Genomic DNA, 16,461 nt, shown 5'->3' with positions numbered 1-16,461 from the left:
TCTTGAGTGTTTCCTTTTACCTTCCTTGTTGGTCTTGAGTCCCCAAGGGAATCCTTTGTGCAGACGTGATTTCTCAGTCTATCACATGGGGAAAAACTCACGCTCTTGTAGAAAGGAATGCAATCGTGGCATATTTCTATGTAAAAGAAGAACACAGTATCTCCTTGTCTCCCCATTTTCCAGGAGAAAAATTCTAAACATCGTCACTTCACTGCCTACAGACCAGGACAATGCCTTTCAGAGAGGTAAACCTTGTTCCTTCTTGAGTTTCAGAACTGAGATGCAGAAGTCAGTTATTTATTTTCAGATCCCTAGCAGAATTTCTACCCTGAAAAAAAAAAAGGGCTGAAGACCGTGAAAGGAGCGGGAAATGCTACCAGAAAGGCTCGTTATAGACTCCTCAGTGGCAGGCATGCTATTCTCAACTGCAGATTCCATTCTTGTCATTCTCCATGACACCTTCCAGGCTGTGACCAGCGCCATAGGTGTAGGACGGGCATGAAGCCTCAAAGACAGTTGCTTCTCTCTTCCACACCCATGAGGCTATATGGAGCTCACAATGGTCAATCAGGGTCCCTGACTTTTGGTCTCAAAGATGAAGAGCACACCAATTAGCAGAGCATCAAGAAAGCAGAAAGCAGTTTTACAGCAAAACAGAAAAAGTTTGCAATTTACAATTGTCTAAGAAATTCTTGGAATATCAGCAAATAATGAGAAGGAATAAAAATGTCAAAACAGGCTAGTGCATCTTTGAAATCAGCATTTTTTTAACCAGAGAAATAATTCTAGATGGACAATATCATAATACAGAGCAGAGGCATAGAATGCCTTGTACCCAATATTTCTGCCTAATTACAAGTCTTTGAACCAGACAGTGGCACTTGAATGATCAATGCCTAGCTGCACAAAGCATGTACAAAGCATCATTAAGAGGACTGCTCCCGGAAGCCATGGATACAGGCTAGGGATGTGTGATGTCTTCCCAGGTATACACTTTACATCTGTGGTGTTTATAGTTGAGACACATCTCTCCTGTCCTAATTGTCTGTGGTTGTCAACTGTAAGTGAAAATGAGATTAAATGACCCAGCTTTAGATGACTTCCATATCTGAATGTATTTACTGTGAGGCAATTCAATTTTATTGTATTAGGACTATTCATTTATTGCTGGATCTACATTATTTTTCATTTAGATGAAATGTTTATACACTTCTAGGAAATGTGGACTTTAAAGCATAGGTCATAATTATTCAACTTATTTCTTACTTTCTGGTGTTCTACCAAGATGGCAATATATTGTTGTTTTGGGTGACCAAGAAGCAGTATTGATTTTTAATGAAATAGCTTAGTAGTATATGTCTATAAGTGTTTGCGCTGCATCCATGAACTCGGAAGAGACTGTTAATGTCTGGGAGGCAAACACACGGAGGCGGCTGGAAATGTGTGTTCTCGGTGCTCAGGGGAGGCAAATCTAATGTGTATAAAAGATGACAGACAAAATATAAGTAAGTAAGTAAATAAATAAATAAAGCCTCTAAGACGGTGGTTGGAACCAAGTACATAAATATTAAAAAGTAAATTGATGCTGACCACATAAACCAACAGAATACAGCAGCATATTAGCTAGATAAGAAAAAATGTGGAGTGTCAGAAGTGTGAGAAAATGAAAATAGATGTCGTGGCTGTAGGGTAATAAGCAGAAATACTGCAGGAGGTTATAAAAATGACAGTCAAAGAACAGTCAGCCGTGAACAGGCAGTGACCATGGATTAGGATCTCAGAAATACGGTGCTGGACAGTCCCTTATCCTGCCTCCTCCACGACTTCTACTGAGCCATGGTCATAGGAGGGCTTGGCTCTCTTCTCTCCCTAAGTTTGTGTTGAAAAGCATTATAGAAATGAAAAAGAGGGAAGCAAGAGAGGCCCTTCCTATTTCTTTTAAAAAAAAATCAAATTAACAAAGCCTATGTGTTTGTTACAGAAAAAAATTGAAATTATAACACATTCATAAAAACTTCAAAGCTCACTCTAAAAAGAATTCAGGAAAAGCAAAAACCTTGAAAATTTCTTATTTAGAAAGCCTGAGGCGAAACTGAGATGGTCTAATGAAACCAAGTGGCCTTTAGTTCAAGCAAGTTAAGGACACGTGACCATAAGTCAAACATACTTCATATGTTGAAAATCAAAGAAGAAAATGAAGATGCATGTTCATCTCTTATCATTTCTGTCTGCGAGTTTTGGTTAACATATTCATGTATTAGTATTTTAAATCAGCAAATGACTGATCGGTAAAGGGACAGAAGAAGGGAAGGTGGGAGAAAGGGAGTGAAAAAGGAGGGAGGGAAGGAAACAGGGAAAGGAAAGAATGAGGAAGGAAGGAGGGAAAGAACATGAAGGAGAATGAAGGGAGGGAAAGAAATGACAGAGGAGGGAGGGAAGGGAGGAAGGGGAAAGACAAGCAAGGAGGGATGGAAGAAGGAAATAGAAATTTCTTAGATGATGAAAGCCTGGCTGTTCTCTCCCTTATTCAGTGGTCCTCCACCTTCCTGATGCTGTGATTCTTTACAGTTCTTCATGTGCTGATTCCCCCAGCCAAAGTTGATTTCATTGCTACTTTATAACTGCAATTTTGGTACTGTTATGAACTGCAACATAAATATATGTAATGTAAATAAGTATTGTAATTAAATATGCAATATGCAGAATATCTGAGATGTGACCCCTGCAAAAGGGTTGTTTGACCTCCAAAGGGGTAGCAGCCCACAGATTGAGACTCATTGCCTTAGTTTCACAGGGTCATGGGCTGAGAAGTGGCTCTACGGGCAAGCCCATGATCTTTCCAAAGACGCTGAATTGCTCTGGAATTCAGTTGCTTTTTTTTTTTGAAAATGGTTGTATTTGGATAAAGAAACCCTAAAGTTATAGTGCACATATTCTTTAATTTATCTCCTTCTAATTTGATTTGTTTTCCTTCATGCAATAGCTGAACACTAGTGTTTCTACTATTTGGGGGTGTTATTTAAACAACACCCTAAATTAATTAATTGGTTAATTAATATTTTTACAGTTCTAGAAATCGCCAAGTCTCAGATCACAGTGGCCACAGGGTGGAGTTAGGATGAGAAAGTCTGCTTTAAGCCCCTTGCTGTGTCCTCCCATGGTGGCATGGACCAGTGATGGAGTGCCCTGGGCTAGTCTATAAGGGTGTTTGTTAATCCTCTTCCTCAAACTCTGCCTTTCATGCTAATTGTTTCTTCACAAAGGCTCCATGCTGTCACCTTGGGATGATACGACTTTACATGTGAGTTTGGGGATGCCACCTAGGCAGACAGGAGGGGAAATTGCATGTAAGCATCAGCAACAGAAAAAGGTGTAGTCTTTAGAAGGCCTTGAGACCATGGAGACCAAGGAATAGACAGCTTCCTGTTTCCAGGAGGCAGGCTGAACTGTAAGCGTTTGGGGTGTTGAACAAGAGTGCCTTAGTCCAGTCTCTCTGCCAGGAAAGGGAAGAAAGCAGGGACTTTGCTAAATTTGATGTTTGGCTAAAACTTTCCGTGCCAATTCCTTTGAACAATAAATTCTGAATAGTGGCATTTTACATCTCCCAGACAAATGTTTCTTTCATGAAAATAGGTGGGGGTGGATGAATTTCAAAATGTCATAATTTTAGCAACCATTTATTCTACTCTATTACAAATTCAATAACCTTGAACCAGAGTTAATAGAAATTCATGATAAGTAATAAAGCTCCAGCTGGCCTCCAATTCCCTGACTTTAAATACCATCTCTAAACTACCAAACCCTCAGTCTGTGTCATTTAGTTCTCTCTTGAGTTCCCGCCAAATCACCCAGGTAAACATTCCCACATAGACATCTCCTTGGAGTATCAAACTAGACACCTAAACTCTAAACTCTGGTCCTTGTCTCCCAAGTCATCACTTCCCTAGATATTCTGTGTTTCTCTGGAAGATTCCTCCCTCCACCCTGGTTCCTGGGGTGAGCTCCATTATCCCCTCCCATTCAGGAGGTGCAGCCTCCTGAATTTCATCAGATAAATCCTAACCTTTCCCATGAATAGCATCTCCACTTAGGAGTCTGAGACACAAGTCTAGGCTGGGCATCGTGGTGCCAGCCTATAATCCCAGTGGCTATGGACGATGAGGCATTACAGAAAGTTTAAGGACCATGTGAACCATAAAGAAAAGCCAAGTTCAAAATCAACAGATCAATAAACAACAAATGAATAAAGAATAAATGCAGCTGTGACTATTTTACAACTTGTAATATGCCAGTGTCCTTAGGGTAACACTCAGTTTCTCTAGCAGAGCACTGAAGGTGATCCCTAACCTAGCTGCTGCCTACAGGCCCAGTCTTATTGTCAGTCACTGCCCTGATGGATACTGAAGATCCTGGCCATTTGTTGGCTCATCGCAAACACTTCTCAGTTTCCCAGAATTCTATACATCGTTTTGGCCATATAACCTCTGCTTACATCTCGGGAAGGAATGCCTCCCCTTCTCACCTTTATGTGTGCTCTCAGAATATGCTCAGTTCTACTCTTCCAAGATCCTCAATGCAGGGCACTTTTGTGCTATTGAATGGTCTGAGCACTTGAGAGCAACCTTGGCTAATTTACTTTATGGTTGGTATTTGGTGTATAATAAAAGTTTAGCCAACATATAATGAACATATGTATGGTAAAGAGTGTTTGAGAACAGAGCTCTTAGTCCAAGGATCCAGGGACAGTCTTGTACACACTTGTCCTAACCTGATTGTGAAGAGTCCCTAGCCTTACCCTCCATAGTGTAAGGGTTTGGGCAATACTTTTTCAGTCATCATCATAAAAAAACAAGATAATTTTATATAGATAATATAGCATTTAAAAAGCTGCACAGATGCTCACAGAGAGATTTGGGATGAATGACACTGCTCGGCTAGGAAAATCTCCAGTGATGTCCGCTCCTGTTTCTCTCTGTGCTTTAATTAACTGACTTTCTCCTTTTCATTGAACATATGGCACTTGTACAAAGTAAAAAGCTCGTTTCGAAAAAGTCACAGCATAATTCATCTCATGTGAATTTTCTAGAATATTCAGTTTTATCTTTAGAGCTACAGAGCATGCCAACATTCTCCACATTGAAAGTCAGCGAAGTAAATGGCAAGCTGACTCCATCGTGGAGATAAAAGACATCTGAAATTTGTGGCTACGTTCACAGATATGTCACCCAAGCCCTTATTCCATGAACAATGAAACCAAACGCAACTAAAATAAACAGTTCCCGCGGACAGGATACCGGACTAGGCAGACATTTGATTTGAAAGGTCTAGACGTCCACAGCTGCTGAGGGGAATGAACGTGCAGACCAAACTTTCACACAGCCACAGCATATGGAAAGCGTTAGCTGGAACATAAACACGGCTAATCAGAATCCAGCAGAGGTAATCCGGGAAGCGTCCCCATGTGTGAACGGTCTTCCACACTCAGCTCTTCTTTGCAAGTGAATGCATTTCATGAGTTCGAATGACTCCAGCTTTAATGGAATGTTGGTGTGGAAGAGAGACGATCACGCCTCCTCTCAGGTTTTTGTCGTGATCCAGCGTATGGAGTGAAGCGTCTTTGGCCAGTCACTTTTAAACTCGTGTTTAAATATAGACGTTATAAGTACGTTCATGATTGAGTCGGTTTCAAATAAGTGAAGCGTCTTTGGCCAGTCACTTTTAAACTCGTGTTTAAATATAGACGTTATAAGTATGTTCATGATTGAGTCGGTTTCAAATAAAGTTCCGGACCAATTACTTTTACTTACTTTCTCTGCTTTTCTTGCTGACTTGCAGATGTGTCCAAACGAGAACAAACACATCTGTTCTGCCTGAACGGGGATAGTTAAAATCAATCATCTCCATGCGGAGGATTCCGATTGGAGGCTCTGACTCACTATCTCCCAGACTCTTCTATTTCTGACATATTTCTGATGAGTTACAAAGTCTTGGACCTCAGCTTAAAGAAAGAGAGGGTGGGGAGCTATCAGAGGACCTGACTCCCCTACCCCACAGTAAGCTAAGTCCATGGGTAGACCCTACAAAGGACAACTGACTGGAGGGGGAAGTCTGTGCCCTAACCAGGATCAGGATAACTTGTGAACTGTGGTGTGAAATTACAGTCTAGAGATTGAAGTTTAAATACTGGCTAGGACTTCAGTTGATTTGTATAAGCTCTTAATGCATTCCAACGGTAAGATTGGGTTCCAGGGAACATCAGCACTCATCACCTGCACCCCAAAGAATCACAGTGTACTGAGTTCAGAGAAGACATATCTAGAAAAGGTACTGTTTATACAGAGAAAAAAGAAACGTTCCTCAGCTCCTCAACAACATTCTATGGACAAGTGTATATGATGGTGATGGTGGAAACAGAGACTCTGTGCAAAGGACATTCTTTCAGGTCATGAAGAAGCCCTGGTGAAGGCTGCACTTAGCAACTCATCATACTTGAAAGGAATTTCTTGTGAGAGTGTGTGCTTCCTCTTAGCACATACCCCACATGGCAATTCATCCTTTTCCACACTCTCCGTCAGTACCTATCTATCCCGCCGCGGTCACTCCACAGACAGCCAGGCATCTCTGCTTTCTGAGCTTTTCCCACTGTGTTATATTGACATCTCGAACTCAGACTCAACAATTCAGTCTTTACTTATCCATCACCTGTTTCAATAATTTAGTCTTTGGGAGTAGTTTCATCATCTTTTTAGCAAAACAAAATCAAAAACAAAATCAAACCCCCAAAACTACTAGAAATTTTAATCTCATCTGTGTTGAGTATGTTCCTTCAATATGCAAAATAAAATTTACATTAAAAAAGTTCCCACATCATTCACACAACAAAAATAAAGTCAAAGGAAAACACATGGACAACAAAAAGCAAACTAAGGAAGCAGTTTTCCATAAGGACTGTGGGATGCTCAAAAAACTTCAAAGCAAACATTTCTTCTGGACAACACTGTATCTGTACTATTTTGTTCTTGCTCTTTTTATTTTTCTTAATAATATAGTCTAAATATCTATTATTCTTGATACATGGCTTCTTACGTTCTCTTTACATCTGGATGGTGTTCTGTTTGTATCCGCCACAATTTATTTAAGCAAGTCTCTATGGATAGATGTTTTTGTCACCCTAATGCTGTAACGAATACCTGTGGACATACGTCTGTACATAAAGTTACATATTTAAAAATACATTTCTGGAAGTGAATTGCTAGGGTACAGGTAAGTGCATTGGTAATCTTAGTGTGTGTCTTGCTAAATTTCTCTCCACGGGACTTATAATTGTCTTTTGAACTCCCACCTCAGAATATTTGTAAACTTGCCTCTTCAGACCTTTTCAAGAAAGCTGTCAAACTTCTGGAGGTGTTTGATAATGGGAGAAAAATATTACTCAGGTGCTCTTTTAATTTTTATTATAATTTTGAGTCAAGTTTGGATGTATGTCATTTGTTTAAGTTCTATAGTTTTTATTTACGAGTCCTTGCCTTTGATTATCGTCTTCCCCCTCACCCCCTGTGTCAGCCATCATCTCTGGTCTGCTCTGTAATGGGACTGTCCCTTACATCATTTCCTGTCAACATCACTGTCTTATTTCAGATCCTACTGTCTCTTACAGGATGCTCCAGTTTGCGTCCTAATGACCACCCTGTCTGCATGATTACTATAATAATTGACCTCTCCAATCGGGAAAACAGAAACTGGCCAGAGCAATTACTCCAAAACTCAAAACAGTGAGCCATTCCCCAGTAGACACTCTTTGTGAAGTCCTGCATTTATGCCTGGAAGACCAAATGTCCCAACACTGCCCTGCACACTTGGCCTATTCTTGGGTATCCCTTAAATTCTGGGTCAGAAATCCTCTTCTTCTGTGTCCTTCTACAGCATCTTATCCTTACCCTTATTGGCCATATTTAGCTACATGGGCCATAGGCTTTGTGGATGTCTTTGGTTCTTCACTGGAGCTCCAGAGTCTTACAGGTTCCTGGTACTTACATGGCAAGTTTGGTATTAAGATCTCCTACAATGGGCTACTAACCCCTGCATGAGCTATCCAACTGCTCTGGATAATGGCATTGTTCTACAAAGCTAGGATGAATATAAAGGAGCACATACAGACGAAATGCCTGGCTCAGAGCTTGACATGTAGTAATGTCAAGCCATTGTAATGACCCTGGTATACTGCAAACTGTCACCCGAGGGCCAATTCTGGCCTGCGAGTGTGTTTTATCTGGCTCAAGGTTATATTTAAGATGGAGAAGTTTCGCCTACACACCCTGGGTTTAAATTTATTATGAAAACACATCTTAAAATCTGATAACACTGGGCCTGTATTCCTCACACAATCAGCAGCGTCTGGAGCCAAGTAATATGTGCTTCCCTCGGGTGAAACAAGAAGCCCAATATCTCACTGCATCATCAGCCCTCAGGCTCTGAGCTCTGGCCTGCCTGAAGTTACTTCCAGCCTGTCACCCCTGACTTATTCAGTGTGAAAGAATAAAGAGTTGTGTGTGTTTGTGTTGTGTGTGTGTGTTGTATGTGTGTGATATGTGTCTACATGTAAACACAGGCATGTGTGCACATGCTTGTGAAAGCTCAAGATTAACTTCAGGTGTCTTTAATGTGTCGTCCACCTTTGCTGTTTGTATTTAGAGAGAGTCTCCCACTTGTCTGGGACTTGTCAGGTAGGTTATGCTGGTTGACCAGTAAGCCCCAGGATTCTATCTGGCTCTGACCCTCCAGGACTGATTGACAAGTGTGTCACCAAACCTGGCTTTTCTTTTCTTTTTTCTTTTCTTTTCTTTTCTTTTCTTTTCTTTTCTTTTCTTTTCTTTTCTTTTCTTTTCACATGGGTTGAAGTTGGGTTCTCTACTGGCTGAGGTATCTCTCTAGCTCTTAATCGTGGACACTTTTGAGACACATCTGTGTAAGAATGCAGAAGTTTATAAATCAGTGTGACTTGATCTTCAGTCTGGGGCCTGCATGTTGAAAGTGCAGTAAATTACTATAAATCTCCTACCTGTAGAAGGATTCTGATCCCAACATGGAAGTCAGGAACATCAGAGGACATCTGCCATTGTTCTTTTTTCTTCCTTCCAGATATATAGAATGAGCTGGAAGACTGAATATTTACCTCCCATAGGCCAGCAGAACAGACTGCTGCTTCTTTTCTTAAAAGAAAGATGGAAGGATAAGGGGCCCCCAACTGGGGATCCTTGTCCCTCCTTGCACATACCATCAGCTGCTGGTGACATTTTTTCAAATCAGTGAGATGTCCCACTGTGTGGGGGAGCCCCAGCTTTCAAGCCCCACGGGGCCTCTGATTATGACATTCCTTGTTAAAATCTCTGCAGGCTGATGTCCCCCACCTAAGAAGGGGACTTCCCACGGGGCCTCTGATGTTCTGTTTTGCAGCATCTTTTCACAGACTACAAAACCCCATCTCTGAGCGCCTTGACCTCATGTTCTATGCAGATCAAACCACAAGCAGCACGCTTCAACAACAGCTCAGGATTCAGCATTGCTGGAGAACTCTGATTCTGAACTTGATCCTAATTTGTTGTTTGACCCTGGGCTAGTCAAAGCTTTCATGAATCCCAATCTTCTTGTGATGATTTGGAGAATTATTGAATTGAAATATGTATCACACTTGGCATACGTGTGCACACACAAAATGATCTATAAATGCATTCACTGTCACCCACCTGAATAAGAGGATCACAAAGCAAAGTAGCCATGGAAAAATCAGTGTTTCCAATCAATAGAAATTTTTAGTAATTTTCTAGAGAGACCATTAGAGACCTATCTATTTTCTAATCCAATTTCTCTAAGTCTTAAGCACACACTGAAACATTGTGGAGAAATAATATTCTTTTTAATAGCCTACAGTTGTGATTGTGCTTATTCCTATGCAAGTACAAAGATTAGAAAGAAAAGAGTGTGCTAGGTCAACATTGGGGAGTTTTAATAATGCAAAATATTTTAAGAGGAGTCCATTTCTAGAGACATCGAACATGTACCAAAGCATGAATAAATGACTTTGTCCACAAATCAGTAGTGATGCTTGAAATGTACTACCAAGTCCCTCCCACACCACTAACCCTACAGGAAATGAAATGCATTTATTATTTATTTATTTGCTTATTATTTATTTTAGCAGAACTGAGGTTTGAACTGACAGCCTGGCACAGGCCATGAGCGCACTCTACCACTGAACTCCAGCTCCTGCTCTTGCAACTGATATTTCAACAGCCCAGGTATTGAATTGTTTTCTTTCCTCTGACTTGATGTCCCTTTGCCTTCTTTCATGTAAAGTGGAAAAATGCTTGGAGATCTAACACACAAGGTTTGGTGTTTACACCTTACAGCCAGGAAGAAATGTCATTTATAACATTTAGAAGGTAAAACATCTCACCAAGAAAAAAATCTCTTCAGTGAGGAATCAACACTCAGTCACCTCTGTCCCCATTAATTTGCAAATAATGACCCAGATTTCTACTTGCTGTTATATGTGACATTTAAATCCAGTTATTTTGGACTGTGGCCTTAGTTAAGCCCAGGCAAGTTAAGCTCCCAAACAAAAGCTTGTTAATATAACAGTAATGGAGACTTTTTTAATTTTTATTCTCCTTATTTTCTTCCCTCCCTCCCTTTTCTTCCTTTCCCTTCTCGCCTCTTCTTATCATTCCCCTCCCTTTCTCTTCAATAAAGTTTTTCATGAACTATGCCATATTTCATATTTCAGAGTGCTCCGGGTCACACATTTCATTGGTGCAGGAAGACACAGTGTAACATGACTTCCAATCTTGGTAAAGAATGTCAAATCTGTTGAAACAGGGATGAGTCAAATATCTTATACCAAAATTAAAAGAATAAATAGAATTACTACAGAGTGGAATAAAATACACTGTGTGTATCAGTCAAGCTCGTCTGAGACCCCAGCTAACTAAGAAATATTTGCTGCTGTACCCGAAAGGCCATCTGTAAAATACTAACATGCATCAGAGTCACAAAAGAAATGAAATGAAAAAGTCCCTATAAGCTGTCAAAAATTCCATATGCCCTTCAACACATGATTTCTCACCATCAAACCATGAAGTAGAGTCTGCTCATGGTCCACAGGAAATAGCTATGCTTCCACTAAGTGTTCTTGAGCAGGGTTAACAATAAACATGAGTTTTAAATACAATGTGATGAGTTTGGTAAGTTTTTGTATTTGGGGAAGGAACAATTGCTGCCACCGAGTTCAGGATGCCCAAATGCCGTCTGCTTTCTCTTTCAGTGATTTTTGTTCTAAAAATGATGGTCATGAAGATAGCAGTGGACTAATCCATTCACATTAACACTGAGGCACTGCAGCCCAGACTGGCAAGAAAAACAAGTTCCTAGTTTGCTTGACAATGGTTAGAGAAGGGTGGGGTGATGACACAGCACTTAGGAGCACTTGTTGCATTTGCAGAGGACATGGGCTCAATTCTTGGCACTCGCATGGTGCCCCACAACTATCTGTAACTCTAATTGAAGGGAATCCAAGAACTTCTGGCATCCGAACACCCAGCACACATGTGGTGCACATACATACGTGCAGACAAAGCATCTGTACACACAAAATAAAAATAGACACATCTTTAAAAGGAAAACGAATGTCACTAGCATTAGCTTTGAGGCTGCAGACAGGTTGGAGATTGTTTAATGCTTCAGTAGTGCAGCGATTGGAAAAAGAACAAAAGGTTCCTTTCTTTGTACTTAACATCGGTGTTTCATCAAAACACTGTCTTCTTTTTCTTACCCATAAAATGAAGTGGTTGGTTAGATGGTCACTGGCACTGAACAACTGGAAGAAAGGATGCTGCTATGGGGAGCACACGGAGGCAGGTTCTGCAGTTTGAATGTAAAGGTCACCACGCATGAGCATGGTAACCTAGGAACTATTTCAACTTAACCTTTTTTGCCACCGTGTTTCAAGAGACCTCTAGGATCATCTAATATAAACCCCTTACTATACAAACAAGGGAAACCCAGTTGTGTCAATGGGGACATTACCAAAACTATTTATAAAACCCTTTCTGTATGGAATTAAATGCATGAAGACCATTGAGTTCAAGGAAGAGAGACAAAACTTTTAAAAGAATATTAATTTTTCAATATGAAAATGTTACAAAGGAAGTCAATTTTTTTGAACTACGAAACAATTATGAAAGTGGTGTAGATTCTTGCAGTCTACAAGCTAGCTCATTATTTTCTTACAATGGATAGAAAAAAAATTGTATAATTTGTGTATAATAAACCCATTGTTCACTTTTGCGTTAAACAAAAGGGAAAGTTTTAACAAAGGCAAAACGCATTATTTCTGAATTGGTAAGGATTAAAACAGAAACAGTAACATTGGAAAACAAGTCAAACGTCTTTATGCTGGAGAGTCAATGTTATACGACAGTAAAAAAACCAAGCATTCAGGAGCAAGATTTTCTTCTAGTTATTTTATAATGAATTTAATTCTAGATAAATACATCATACATTCAGGTTACAGTGAAAGATGTAAAAAGCTCACTTCCAAACTTTAAAAAATTAGGTTAATCCAACTTTGTAGGTAAAATTAATAGATTCTTCATTCCTTGCCTCCCACCAAACACTAAAAATATAGCTGCAAAAAAAATCTCACAACAGCGGGTAGGGCAGAATACCAAAAGAAAGCTCGCAGCAGGGTTTCCAGACAGCTGGGAGTTAATCAAGTACAAACTCTCCAGAAGTTAGGATCTGAATCATCATTTAAACAAAAATTCTTTATAGACAGTTTATGATGAGAGTCTAGTCATCCAACTGCTAAGGCTTAAAAAAAATTAAAAGAGAAGGAAGAACTAACAAGTTCTATCAGACAAAGGCCTTGTTTGGAAAGGCTTGGAAATTCTGAACTGTGTTCCTGCTTCCTCTGACACTCTCTGAACCGGAATGAGCACTCTACTTCATGGGAAAGGGTGACTTGTTCTTTTGCACACATTGTGATGAGGGACTGTTGATGACCTTACAGCAGTGTCTATTAGCACATAGATGATATAGAGCCTCACCAGAAGCTCCCAAACTTATATATGGATGGAGGAAGTGGGAAAGAAAGTTCTTAAGGGAGCACTTGCAGTGTTGAAGGCTGTCTGTCTCAGACAGCACAACTTAGGGGTCAGGTGAAGGAGCCCGGCTTCTCAGATCCTGCACCCTACCTACCTCACCCCACAAAGTAATCACCACCCATCACTGCCCAGCCATTATTAACGCTTGCTGACGTTAAAGCAAATTTACAGAGGATTAAGGAGCCCAAACATACTATTATGCCACTTGAAAGTTTCAACCAGAGTCGGGGAATCTTCAAAGGGAATTCTGAGAAGGGTAGGATGCAGAACAAGGGAAGTCAACATTAAATTAAAAAATGCTTAACTGTTTGCTAAGCAACGAGATAACCATCTGTTTGCGCATGAACACAAAGTCCCCGGGTCTGACCTTGAGGCTCAGAACACTGACGCATCCACCATCTTGCAAAGCCTGTGGTCTTTGGGGTGAGCAACATTTTAATGTATGAGAAATATTTTGCTTTGGGAACACAGAACTATAAAATCTTACTTCTTTTATGAGACTACTTTCCAGCTAACCTTTCTTAAATGAGATTGGACATAATACTGTTGGCTTATTTAAGTCAATGGATAAGTTAATACTACACCATTCTGAACAATGTGGGAAAATTCGTAGCATTTAACGATCCTTTAGGGTTCCCTTTCGAACTTGACTCAACTATCCAGAACTCTGCTTCATTTTTATGCCAACTTTGACCATTGACCCTTCAGCCATAATGTATGTGGCATCAGCTGCAGAATTCGAATGATCAGTTATTCTCTTGGCCCATCTCTACGCCCATAGCCTATAGTGATTCTTTTCTTCTTGTTTAGCAGTGGTCTTTACTAAAATAAAAAAAATATATCAGTTAGAGGTCACTTTCTACATGACTACCAAAACTTATATATGACAGGCAGATACGTGGTAGTCACCTGTAATCCCATGTACTCACATGCTTGAGGCAAGAGGACTGTAAATTTGAGACCATGTTGAACAACTTAGCAAGAACTTGTCTCAATAATAAAATAAGTGTTCAGGATATACCTGAATGGATGATTTCTTGGCTAAAATTCATGCAACCTTAAATTTAATTTCCTATACTGCAAAATTAACTAATTAAATAATTTAAAAGAAAAGCTCAGAAACAGAGGTTTAAAGGCAAACAAAAGGCCTGAGAGTCAATCCCCAGTACAAAAAAAATTTAAAAAAATTATCTATTTTGAATATACTTAGTTTTCAAATAAAACTAAGACTACTCTAAAATTGATTTATGGTATACTCGCAAGTCTAACTCATCAGTAGAGTATTTGTCTAGCATGTTCAAGGCACTGGATTTTAGTCTCAGTGTAAAAAAAAAAAAAAAAAAAAAACAAAAAAAAAAAACCAACGTTGTTTGCTGAAGGTATTTATATATAGGTTGCCAACCCACACAGAACAGTGGCTCAAACTGACAGAGAGAACGACTGACTTAGGGCTTACCTATAGGCATCTCTGCAGGAAAAGACACAAAGGAAGAAGTTCCCAGCACTTTTCCTAAGTCCTCCATTCAGAAAGGTTGCAGGCCTAAGGGAACAGAAGGAGGAAATCTCCTGCTCACAGGAATCATCGAGAATCTGCTGTTAACAAAAGGGACAAACATTGCTGGTACAGGAGAGAAACATGAGCCCACTGAGTTAGGTTGAGCCATGATCCTTAGGGGCCCCAAACAGGAGCCACACTCTTCTTGACCCCTCCGGAGTCCTTGGTGCTAGTGGCTAGAGCTGCAGTAACCTTTTCTTGGAAATACAGCTATTTCGAAAGATCAGATGGAATCAGATTTTTTAAAATCAGCAACTTCATTAAATGTGGCTTGTATTTAGATGATTTGTGCAACGACAAGCTTTAGTTTTAGCCCAGAATTGTGACCACATCAAAACTAGACATTTTAGATTTCCTACACAATTTGTGGAATTAGAAAAAAAAGTGCAAACATGTTTAGTTAGAATCTGAAATTTTTCATTTGTCATGTACTTACAACTTACCCATTAAAGATGACACTTTGCTTTATCTGTCTTTGGAACCATAATACACATTGCAATGTCTAGCCCAGAATGGGCCAAGATGAGCTGATACAGTTGTATATCTACCTTAAGTAGTCCACCTTAATGAGAAAATAAGTGACCTGACACAAGAATTTGAAAGTGCTGGGCTACTACACCACTATCTAGTAAAGAAATATTTCACTGCTATGTTGTCAAAATGGATATAAAGATTGTCTGGAATAAATTTAATAACAGAGCCCTTAAGTTCTAGAAAGTCATCATTTAAAAAATACTAAAATGGACAGACATGGAAAGATAAGTATGCATTTAATTCATTCCATAGTAAGTTGTGAAAATATGTGGCCCAATGAATTAAGACCCTCATGTTCATTTATGGGAAAATGATTTGACTAACTCGGCACAGCACGGTGTGTGCAGCTATTCAAACTCACCTGTCTCAAAATGATGCTGTTAAGCCCTGGGCCAGCCTTGCTGGACAGAACCAAGTTGCAAACCACGATCACATACTAGGTACCAGCATCCTTCCTCCCTGATTATGTTTTTCACAGAAATTCCCAAAGGGGCTGTGATTTACAGAATGGATGGAGACAATGTAATTATGCTACTTTAAAACAAAATCAAATTGCTAATGTGTGCATCTGGGGAGAAAAGTATCTTCATGCAACCCCTTTGAAGCCTTTAGTGGGCAAGAAGATGTTCAGAAATGTAGATAAATGGACTAATGTTCGTACTGACACATAATAAGTGAGTTATGTGCAATTCCCCCATCCTGCTTCATGTTAAGGAGTGATACATTTTCAGAAAGAGCCACTTCATAAAAAGCACCCCAAATGGCTTTTCCTTCACACTATGCTATATTCCCCTCAACTATCTGCCTAGGTGAGAAAAAGGGCGGAAAGCAGAGCAAGGAAGAGCACACACACACACACACACACACACACACACACACACACACACTCACGCACACCGTGGATTGAGAAGGTACAAATGGCAAAGCTTCCCTCTGTAGCCTCCATTACTATTAAGGAGTATAATTGAATGGATTAGCGGGTCTCTGTAGGAATGCAATATGCTAACACACTCTAATTTTCATTAGTTTCTCAAAACTGTCATATGAGGAGTTTGAAATATGTGCAGGAGAGAAATTAATAACGGCTGGTCTGAACAAAAGTTATTAAATTGGTTTCAAATGGAAGAAAAGGAGCAGAACTTGCTTATGAGGAGGAAGATGCTTAAATCACACCCAGGAAAGCGCTCTGCTGACAGAGTAGCATTTATTATC

Source organism: Alexandromys fortis, unplaced genomic scaffold (genome assembly GCF_014885135.2).
Source record: "Alexandromys fortis isolate MF-2015 unplaced genomic scaffold, M_Fortis_MF-2015_v1.1 scaffold_134, whole genome shotgun sequence".
NCBI classification, from domain to species: Eukaryota; Metazoa; Chordata; class Mammalia; order Rodentia; family Cricetidae; genus Alexandromys; species Alexandromys fortis.
The sequence above is the reverse complement of the archived record's forward strand: the minus strand, read 5'-3'. Positions refer to the sequence as shown.